The sequence below is a fragment of the Penaeus japonicus genome, unplaced genomic scaffold (genome assembly GCF_977035675.1).
Source record: "Penaeus japonicus unplaced genomic scaffold, GWHDUDI00000001_assembly GWHDUDI00000034, whole genome shotgun sequence".
Taxonomy (NCBI): domain Eukaryota; kingdom Metazoa; phylum Arthropoda; class Malacostraca; order Decapoda; family Penaeidae; genus Penaeus; species Penaeus japonicus.
This window is the reverse complement of record NW_028234436.1, coordinates 7,075,166-7,087,201: the sequence shown is the minus strand read 5'-3', so window position 1 is coordinate 7,087,201 and position 12,036 is coordinate 7,075,166. Positions and strand designations below refer to the sequence as shown.

The 12,036-nt window shown below is 39.9% G+C and overlaps 1 pseudogene; it reads left to right on the top strand.

Moving 5' to 3' along the window:
• Positions 1-5,049: 5,049 nt before the first annotated feature.
• LOC147467656 (uncharacterized) lies at positions 5,050-10,443 on the top strand (annotated as a pseudogene).
• The last annotated feature ends 1,593 nt before the right edge of the window (positions 10,444-12,036 follow it).

Genomic DNA, 12,036 nt, shown 5'->3' with positions numbered 1-12,036 from the left:
TGTGTGACTTTCCTGAGCCTACGGGAGTCTCCTTGTGAGCTCCTGTATTCGCTTGGGGGGTGGGCATTAACTTACCGTCCCTCGCACTAGGCAGGTTCGGCGGTAGGAAGGTGCCTTACATACAACTCCGATCCCTTAGTTGGTACTGGAGAACGCAACCAGGCTTCCACTAAGGGGGGGTGAGGACGCTTAACGATAAGACTTGTTTTATTTTATCCTCTCTTAGCTATTGGGATTAGGTTGATCCAAAAGTTAAGGGAAAAGGTAGTCCCCTCAGGACAACGGGCTTTGGCCCAGGGTTCGGACCTGGTCCGATACCCAGTATGATTGACTCCCCGGCTACCCTTCCTCTACCCTTCCTCCTCCCCAAGGAGGAGGGGCGACTCAGACCCTCTCTAAGACCACTTTGACCAGTAATGGAACCCCGACCAATGACCGACCCAGACGACACATTAATATCCCTCCCCAGAACGCAAGGTGCGTGAACATCCGTTGCATGAAAGAAAATCAATCCTTGCAGAATGTCAACCCCTTTATCATTAAGAAGGTCCTTGATGGTCAAGTGGGAGGCAGTTTTGATTTTGTCCGAAAGTTGCGAGATGGTAGCCTCCTTGTGAAAGTGCAATTTAAGTCTCAGGTTAACGATTTACTTAAGCTGACGCAGATTCATGACATTACAGTAAAAGTAACTATTCCTGTTGGCCCAAATACCTGTAAGGGAGTAATCTTTCACAGGGATTTGAGGACAATGGAAGAAAGCGAAATTCTTGATGCCATGAATGACCAAAACGTTGTGGACGTAAATTGCATGACCAAGAAAGATGGGAATGCGCGAACAAAGACCGGATTGTGTTTCTTGACCTTTGCTTCAAATAAAATTCCAAGTACTGTCAAAATCGGATATGAGATTGTTCAAGTACGACCTTACATTCAAAAGCCAATGCGGTGTAATAGATGCCAAAAATTTGGACACACCTCATTAAGATGCAATGATAAGGATACTAACAAATTCACTTGCGGTAAATGTACTGGAGATCACGATACCACTGAATGCACGGAAAAGACACTCAAGTGTGCTAACTGTGGAGGTCCCCATCAGTCAGGCTCTGCTGATTGCAGTAGCCTGAAGAAGGAGACTGAGACATTAGCATACATGAGAGAACACGATGTTAGCTACCGTGAGGCCAAGAAGAAAGTGGAAGGTTTGACAAGCAAACCCAATACTTCTTACGCCTCAGCAGTAACTAACACTGTTTCCAATGCAAGCAGTGTTAATCAGCAGCTCGCAGTTAAAGATCAGGAAATTGCAGAATTAAAAGAAACGGTAAGGGACTTAATGAATCAGATCAAAGAATTGAATAAGACAATTAAAGAAATTGCTGAATCAACCCAGCAAAAACAGCATCTTAAGGAGGTCGATACCAAATCACAATCCGGATCGCACCTTCTCGTACAGGCGACCCCCACTAGAACTTCGTCTGGTGGTAGTTCTGCTCGTAAGAGCAGATCATCCTCCGCCGGGCGTCTCTCTGGTGGAGGGGAGCAGGCCATGGAGACTACTGTCTCCAAAAATTCCCGAGAGAGGCCCTCGGGAAGCGAGGGAGAGGAGGAGGCGCCTCCCTCCCAAAAAAAGAAAATAAAAACCACCGGACAAGGCACTTCCAAACCCCATAAAACGTAATCCACGCGTATACCATCATACAATGGAACTGTCGAAGTCTTAGATCAAAAGTAAACTCTCTTAGATTATTAGCCTCGTCCTATGCTCCCGATATTATCGTACTACAAGAAAGCCATTTAAACGACCAAGTCTCTGACGAGGTCGTATCGCTAAGAAACTACCATCTTTGTAGAAAAGACCGAGAGGGAAGGGGTGGAGGCGGAGTCGCCATGTACATCCACCAGAATCTCCCTTTCAATGAAGTGACGATTAATTCTACTTTGGAACACGTCGCATGCAAAGTAAAATTCAATAACACGTATCTGACTATATGCTCAGCTTACTGTCCACCTGATAAAAGGTTAATCTATGATGAGCTTTTTGCTATTCAGGACAGTCTGCCAAACAATAAATTAATTCTAGGAGATTTCAATGCTCGTCATACATCATGGGGTTCCCCACGGGTGAATGGTAGAGGTGAGCAAGTAGTTAAGTTGATCAACGACTCTGATCTGGTTCTTCTAAATGATGGTAGTCCAACGCGAATAGACGATAATACCGGTAATTTGAGCTTTATAGACCTATCACTGGTTTCCTCAACACTAGCAGCCAAGTGCCTGTGGCACACCATTGACGACTCGTTGGGAAGCGATCACCTTCCTATTTGTATTCAATATTCATGCGACACCACGAGGACGCCTTCAGCACCCAAATTTAACGTAAAAAGAGCAGATTGGGTCGCCTTCACAAGGAGCGTCAAGCTCGAAGTTGTTGGAGAAACCATTGATGATAAAGTAAACAGTGTTCAAAATTGTATTATAAATGCAGCAATGGCAACCATTCCTAAGACTTCGACAGATAGCGTTAAGCATAGAGTTCCATGGTGGACACCAGATTGCCGCAGGGCGCTATGTGAACGAAATAGGGCCTACAGGCTTTTCCATAATAATATCACAACTGAGAACTTTCGCAAATACAAACAAGCGAGAGCTAGGGCTCGTAGAACAATCAGACAAGCCAAAAGAGACTCCTGGCGAAGCTTTGTCTCTACGATTAACAGCAATACAAAGTTATCAGAGGTTTGGTCCACAGTAAATAGAATAAATAGAAAAAAGACATCAAATAAAATCAGAAATATAATTCATGAGGGAAGTAATTATGACTCACCTAGAGACATTGCTAACACAATCGCCAGGCAGTTCTCTTATACAAGCAGCTCGGAAAACTACAACCCTGCATTCCTGACCACCAAGGAAGCAGCCGAGCTGCAACCAATTCACTTTGCCACAGGAGATAATTTTGATTACAATAAAGACCTTACAATGAATGAGCTTGTCCGAGCCCTAGAAGCCTGTAGAGGAACATCCCCAGGCCCCGATGAGATTCGATATGAGATGATAAAGCATCTTAATCATGATGACATGATTAAGTTGCTAGAAGTGTACAATGATATTTGGAAAAGCCAGACTTTTCCAAATTCATGGCACTTCGCCCACATCATTCCCATATTGAAAGGAGGGGGAAATCCCAGATCCGCCATCTCTTACCGCCCAATTGCGTTGACAAGTTGCTTATGCAAGGTCATGGAAAGAATTGTTAATAGTAGGCTATTGCATTTTTTAAATACCAGAAAGTTACTAGTTGACGAGCAGTGCGGCTGCCGAAAGGGACGACAAACTCTCGATCAGCTAGTAAAACTGGAAAGTCATATTCATGAGGCATTTGCCAAAAAGCATTTTTTGATATCAGTATTTTTAGACATAGAAAAAGCCTACGACATGACTTGGCGACATGGCCTACTCAGAAAACTTTATGCTTTCGGATTACGTGGAAACTTGCCTTGTTTTATCCAAAATTTCATTTCTGACAGAACGTTTTCTGTCAAATTATTTTCTGACAACGTCACTTTCTCGGACATTTTTGTCCAGGCAAACGGGGTCCCACAAGGAAGTGTCTTGTCTCCCACATTATTTTTATGTATTATAAATGACATTTTACCATCTCCTCCTCGGAATCTTAAATACTCACTGTACGCCGATGATTGTGCATTATGGCACTCCAGCAATAATGCAGAGTTCTCGGCAAATCAGATCCAATTGGCACTGGATATGATTCATAACTGGGGCCTCCAGTGGGGTTTTAAGTTTTCCATAAGAAAGAGTATTGGCGTGGTTTTTACACATAGGAGAAAGCCCAACATCAGGCTAACTCTAGACAACCATCCAATACCTATTCAAAATTCAGCTAGATTTCTTGGTCTACTCTTTGATAGTAGATTAAATTGGAAAGACCACATTGGTCAGTTAAAGAATAAATGTCAAAAAGCACTTAATTTATTAAAGTGCATTTCTGGACACAAATGGGGAGCTGATAGAAAGTCTTTACTGATGTTATATAAATCCCTGATTAGATCTAAAGTAGATTATGGGTCAATCGTGTATGGCTCGGCAACGAGCTCAACTCTGAAAGGTTTGAATGTTGTGCAGAATGCGTGTTTACGAGTCTGTCTTGGAGCCCTTAAGTGCACTCGCACCGAGCGCCTAGAGGTAGAGTCGGGAGTACCTCCCCTCCGTCTTAGACGCGGCCAGCTTGCGCTGACCTATGCCGCGAAGGTAGCCAGGCAGCCCCAACATCCCAACAGGGATGTTTTGCGCCGGCAGGTAGGGCCCCAGTATCGCGGCGGGAAGCCGCTGGGCAATAGACTCCATGACCTCACAGAAAAAGTCGGTATAGATCTCTCTACCATCGATACCCTGGTTCAATCAAATATAGCACCGTGGGAAACACCCAATTTTTCTACTGTTGTAGACTGGCTACCATCAGCCAAAGCCACGGTGTCGGAGGTGGAGGTACGCCAGAGGTTCAGAGAGATCCTAATTAAACATCTTTCCTTTTTTCATTTATATACCGACGGGTCCAAGACAGACGAGTGTGTGGGAGCGGGTGTATGGTCGACTGAATGTCAGTTGAGATTTCGTTTGCCGAATCATACATCGATCTTTCTTGCCGAACTTTTTGCAGTAGATAAAGCTTTAGATTTTGCCCTATCGACGACCCACGATAGAATAGTCATTTTTTCAGACTCGTTAAGTTCAATTAAAGCCATTAAATCACTAGAAACCACCTATAATGAAATACAGGGTAATATCATTCGTAAAATGCATAGTGCCAATAAATCAATCAAACTGATATGGGTACCTGGACACTCGGGTATCCATGGTAATGAACAGGCTGACAAACTAGCCGGGTCGACTGGCGATCTGGAGCCTGGTATTATCCACACAGATCTCAGGTGTTTTGTCTCTTTTATAAAAGCAAAAATCCATCTCCTGTGGCAGAGTGAGTGGACCGACCTCACAATAAACAACAAAAATAAAGAAGAAATACAAATGTGGGATACAGCTTACAGAAAGAACAGAAGAGAAGAGGTGGTAGTTGCCCGATTGAGGGTCAACGCCACACGGTACACCCACCTGACTCCTTACATGGAGAAAAGCTTCCCTCCACAGTGTGGCATGTGCAATAGAATAACATCAATAGCACACATCTTGATAACTTGCCACCAGTACACCATCCAAAGGCAAAAAATTAAAAACTATTTTCAAATTAAAAATATAGAATATAATATTAAAAATTTACTATCTGATAATGAAAAAATAATTAGTAAAGTAATCACTTTTCTAAAGGAGACAAAACTTTATGACCTTATATAGATTGATAAAATAAAATGGAATCATTGGCTTAATAACCTTGGCTTGTGCCGCTGGTTGATAGCCAATAAATCCAACAAGCAAGCAAGCAAGCTGGATCGTCAGCAGATAGCCTCTAGCACATGAGCCACTAGCTCGGCCAAGCACTGCTCACAACCTGTGCCCTTTTGGCACTTGTTGTCTTTTACTTTTTACTGAATTTTATTGATCATTTATTGGATTGTTTTAAAGGGTTGCGGCCATAGTTTAATTCATGGCCAGGCCAAGGAATGCATTTTTAATATGCAAGGAGGAGAGACCTTTTGTGTTAATATATGAATATAAATAATAAACGGTGATGATCGGAACTTTTGACTTTATATCTTTCAAGACCTAATTTGATAAAACACTGAAATAAGAATGTTTGCCTGATTCTAGCCACGCCTGCTCGGCAATGTCCTGTGTAGGAACTCTTTCTTTCCACATACAAACTGACATACACTCATACACATACATAACATACATTTTACACGTCTTCGACTGTCTCGCACATACACGGGTGCTGATCCCTTATCAGCTGGTGGCAGCCTACCCCTACACAGGACAGGATTCACGTTACCATGGATTCAATCGGGATTTTTACTTTGGGGCAAGGGAATGTCTCGGGGAATCACTACAATGCAAGAAACACACCATGTGATCCAAGTATTGTTAGCACTTATACTGTAGAATCAGATGTATTGGCTGATGCAAATCTTTACAGAGAGATAGTTGGTAGCCTTATATATATTATGACAGGTACCAGACCAGACATATGCTATGCAGTTACCAAGCTTTCACAATACATGTCAAAACCAACAAAAGCCCATTTGAATGCAGCTATACATGTTCGTAAGTACTTAAAGGGCACTTTAGATTATGGTCTAAGGTTTGATAAGTCAGATGAACAAATGAAACTAATGGGATTTTGTGATTCAGATTAGGGATCATCTGAAGATAAGAAAAGTATAACAGGATATTGTTTTCAACTACATAAGTTTGGACCATTGATATCATGGAAGAGCAAAAAGCAACAGACAGTTGCACTTTCATCATGTGAAGCCGAGTATATGGCTCTTACTTCTGCCATTCAGGAGGCAAAATTCTTAAAACAAATTATGTCTGATCTATTGGGATTTAAAGTTAAGTCAGTAGATTAAGGAGTTGACAACCAAGGTGCTATTAATCTACCCCCCACCCCCCCCCCCCAAAAAAAAAAAAAAAAAAAAAAAACATAAATTACCAAAGGTCAAAACATATTGATATCCGTTATCATTTCATTGGAGATGAAGTGAAGGGAAATGTGAACTTATTCTTTGTACCTAACAGAGAGAATCCAGCTGATATATTTAACAAACCTGTATCTCAGAAGAAGTTGAAAGATTTTAAGTTTATCAGAGGATAGATTCTCTTGTATATCATAACCAATCTTTAATTAATAAGGGGTGTTAGAATAATTAAAGATCATGATAGAATAAGGATGCTTATAATTTTATATCTACTGTGTATACCTCATAAGAATACCTCATGTTTAATTTAGTTACCCCGTAAAACGAACGTTTTCTTTTATATGCGCCATCTTACGGCAATATCTACAAAGTGTAATGTAAACAACCTCTTCTCTCCGGAATACACATTTGTACGCAGTAGCTGTGTTTCTCTGATCCCCATATCAGTTATCTGTACATTGGCAAGCCATACTTCCTTAATATACGCATAGAAGATTATATATTCCACCACCTCAACAATAATCATTATCATTATCATTGCCATTAAAATTATCCTCATCAACGCGCCCATTCTTATTATTATTATCCTCTTTGTACTCTCTGCATCATTATCATTGCCATTAAAATTATCCTCATCAACGCGCCCATTATTATTATTATCATCTTTGTACTCTCTGCATCATTATCATTGATTTTTTATCATCATTAATATCATTATTATTGCTATTACAATAATTAAAATTATTATTACGATTATAATTACTATCATTATGATAATTACTATTACAATTACCTTCATTATAATTATTCTTATCATAATTACTATCATTATTATTATTTTCATTGTAAAAATTATCATTAATACACTTACTGAATAATTTTTATTATTATCATTATCACCCCTATTGTATCATTATCATTATGACCCTTATCATCAACGTCACTGTGACATCATCTGAACTTCATCAGAATCCTGAAACAGATCTCTTGGGAATGACCTAACAGGTTCCAGCGGAAGTACTAAAAAATGAAACTTTTTTTTTCATTAATGCACTGGTAAACCTGAAATTGTGCTAAACTTTTCGTGAATAAGTTAGAGCAAATTAAAGGAGAAGTTCAGAATGACCTAGTGGTAGATGGTCTTACAGTGTAGAAATGGTAATCGTGATAATTATAATAATACAAATGATGATGATATAACAACACTAATAGGAAAATGGTAAAGATCATAATAATATAAATATATATAAGATTAAAACTAAAAAAAACAAAACAACAATAGCGTAAGAAGCAAAATAACAATGCCTAAGCTAGAAAAAAGTAAAATAAAAAAAGAAAATGAAACCAAACACAACAAGTCCTAATGAGACAATGAATAGAATGTAAAGTAAGGCCATCCCGCCTGTTTCAGGTCGAAAAAGGTTAATGATGCTTCTGCTGACTAGTATGACCTGACTGTATGTAGCGGTTCTTCGGATCATGCAAGAATATTTATGTATGTGTGAGTGTGTGTGTGTGTGTAAATATGCATTTATAACATATAATATGTATAAGTATATAGATGCATTTATCTATGTCTAAATCTATATGTACACACATATATATGGATATATACATATATATATGTGTGTGAGAGAGAGAGAGAAAGATGGTAGAATATAGAAATACAAATTTTACCTCCCTGACCGAGACTCAAACTCAGGTCCTCTTTCCCACGTAGATATAACCTTGGTAACCTGATTTGTGACTTGAATTTCTAATTCATCCCTGCCGATTGGCCACGGATTGTCTGTAAAACTTTGCTATCACTGTTCTGCTAAGAGTATATGGGTAACTTCCATGGTGGTTGTTAGGCACCTGGTTGGATGATCCATTTGTTAAGCCAGGTTTACACGGTTGAACGGCTCGTCGAGCCCGGTTGTCAAGTAGGTTCTACTTGTCGAACGGCTCGAAGAGCTTTCAGACAGTACATCGAACCTCAGTGTGCCTCGTGCTTTTACAACGTCAACATGTCTCTCGACCAGGACGATTTGATAGCCATTGGGTTAGCAGTGGCACTAAGAAGGAAAAAAAGATCAAAGTGGACGAAGGACTGGTTACTAAAAAGAGATAAATTGTCACACACCAACTTGCTTGTTGATTTAAAATTAGAGCCAGATGACTGGCGTAATTATTTACGTATGGATGAAGACACTACATTGATATACTGAGTCGTGTCAGCCCTTTCATTACTTATGAAGATACAAGTATGAGGAAGGCCATAATTCCACATGAAAGACTGAGTGTCACTTTACGGTATTTAGCAACAGGAAGGTCACTTAATGATCTGAAATATTCAGGCATCATTTCCACTAGCTCTTTATCAGCTATCATACCAGAAACATGTGCTGCTATCTACAAGGTTCTTCAAAAAGAGTATCTAAAGGTAATTGATAATTTGTAAGAGTTGTATATTTCCAAATGTTTATTGATAACATATGACAACTGAAATTTAGTGACATATATTATAGTAAGCTTGGTAAAAATTAAAAAAAATACCAAGTAAACCTAACCTATATAGGTTGAAAATGTGAAAAGTATTGCGACATCTCAGAGTCCATTGTATTACTTGTATTACTACTGTTGTTACTGCAGTAACTGTACACTGAGTTATTTGAAGAGATTGGTAGTGGTACCGTCTCTTGGTATGTTGAAATTACTCGAGATGAAGAATTCAAATTCCCCATCTCTGCCTCAAAAAGTACATCATTTATAAGTTTTCTAGTTATTATTGCAGTGCGCTGGTCCATTGCAAGTATCCTACAGTGATGTAGCTCCCGAAGTGATCCATACCAGACATATCTTTATGTACAGATTCCTTTAGTTTTCTTGCCACGGTATCCAATATTTGATTAGATTTAGAGAGACTTTTGCGTGGACATTTTACCTGCTGGCTCATGCTGGGTGTAACATTTTCCGTTTCATCTCCTTCTGCAATCTGAAAGTTAAGATACATATAATGAAACTTTCTTTTATTTCAGTTTCCTACCTCAGTGGCTGAGTGGCAAATTATTGGACGAGAGTTTGAGTCAAGATGGAACTGTGTCGGGGCTGTTGATGGCAAACATGTACGGATCCGATCACGCCACCACTAGATTGTGGATCATATTTTTGGAACTACAAAGGATACAACAGCCTTGTTTTACTGGGAGTGGTTAATGCAAACTATGAATTCATCATGGCTGACATAGGGATAAACGGACGTGTATCAGATGGAGGGGTTATTGAAAACACAGAGTTTGGAAAACGTCTTTCAAATGGGAGACTTAATCTTCCAGACGACGCTACCCCTGTTAATTCTAATTGCAATTTGCCTTACGTTTTTGTAGGAGATGAAGCATTTGCACTGAAACCTTATTTTATGAAACCATATCCTCAAAAGGATAAGAATGCAGATAATAGGATTTTTAACTACAGACTGTCTAGAGCAAGGAGAGTGGTTGAAAATGTTTTTGGAATAATGGCTTCTAGATTTAGAGTTTTCTATACATCAATAAATCTGAAATTATCCAGTATTGAAAAGGTTGTTATGGCATGTGTTGTCCTTCACAATTATTTAAGAATGACTTGCCCTTCAGAATATTCTCCTGCAGAATGCTTCCATATGGATGATATTTCAAATAGAATAACTGTGCCAGGGTTATCAGTTGATCCTAATTCTGTTGCAAGTTTAGCGCACGGTCAAGGAATACGAAACTATTCCCAAATTGCTAAAGACGTACGTGTGAAATTTGAAGAATTCTTTAATAATGAGGGTGCAGTACCATGGCAAAAAGACTTTGTGTAAATAAAATAATCAAGTGTAGGCCTAGGCTACTGTTTTGTGTAAAGACATTATTATACAACTATTAAAATAAAGGTACTGTATTACTTTGTTAAGGTAAAGTATTTGTAAATGAATTACATTGATCTACTTTCTGTAAATAAAATATAAAGTATATGAGTTCTTTGTTACTTACCTCAGCAGCTCTCTCGCGGGACATCCTGATCTAAAACAAACATCATCTCATAATACCAAAGAGAACATGTATATATATCATCTGCTGAGGTCCCAGACTTCTTCGAGTTTTCAATTTTCTTGTACTCTCTCCTAAAACTTGCTCGTAAGGAGTTGATTTTCTTGATCACGGCGTCACGTGTGCAGGCAGGCTCGAGTTTGTCCAATATTTCCTGCAGAGCCGCTAGACCTTTGTTTCTGGCTATTTTATTGGAATACTCTCTTGATTTTACTTTCCACAAAGCTGGATGAGCCCGATATGTATTTATGAATTCAACTAAGACTTCCTTCTCGTTCCTCTTTTCATTAATGGCAGCCATTATTACTTTCTTATGCTGATGTTTCTCCTAGTAGGTTTGAAGCAAAACTGAGGTTCGATGTTCGACACCGGTTGACACGCTCGAACCGTTCGTTGGACAATGAAGCCCCGCCCACAAAAGTCAAGACGAGCCTGAAATTCATCGAGCCGCTCGACGAGCGCTCTCGACAACCAAATATCCTGTTCACATGCTCGAACATCACTTCAAACACGTGGTTGTCGAACCGGGCTCGACGAGCCGTTCGGGGTTCTTGTGAGCTGTTTCTTGTGTCTTGCCAAATCTATCTTTACGCCAGACGTGTTTGCTATGTTCACGGTAGTACCTAATTACTTGCTGATAGTCTCAGAGATGTTACACTGAGGGAGTACCAAGAAACTTGAGGGTGCTGCACGATCGTTTCTAGCCCTAGTTATGATGTTCGCCGCATTCTTTCTGAGGTTTAGCAAGAAACCTCTGGGATATTGGTGATTCATAAACGAGTCTACAATGTATTTAATTTCAGCACGTTCTCCTGGGGACGACGACTACATCATCTACGTAGCGTAGCTATATTGAATGCCTGCCAATTATGTCTGTAGTAGTATTTCTCCAAAGTTTTCACGAAGAGGCATGCCAGAACCGCGCTTAGTGGGGAACCCATAGATAGACTGCTGGTTTGTCGGTATTCCTCTCCTGCTAATTCGAAGGACCAGAAATGCAGGCACAGCTTAACGAGTCGTATAAAGTCACGCTTGGGTAGAGGAAATGAATCATCATCCATGGTGTAGACGACTCTTTCTTGGATCGCACCATCCGTGGGAACATTAGTGAACAGGGCCTTGACATCGAAACTCGCCAAATTTTATTCATATAACCAAGATTCTGAAGACGTTTAATGTGGTCGTCAGAGTTTTTCAGGTGGGAATCACTGATGACTCCCATAGCGCCAGACACTTGGCTAGATGATGAGGAGCACCGCCAACGCCAGAAGTGATCAGTCTCATCGAACACCTGGCTTGTGTATCTTCGGGAGACCTCTCATGAAAGGGGTACATTTTCATCTCCTCCAGGAGATGAAGATGTT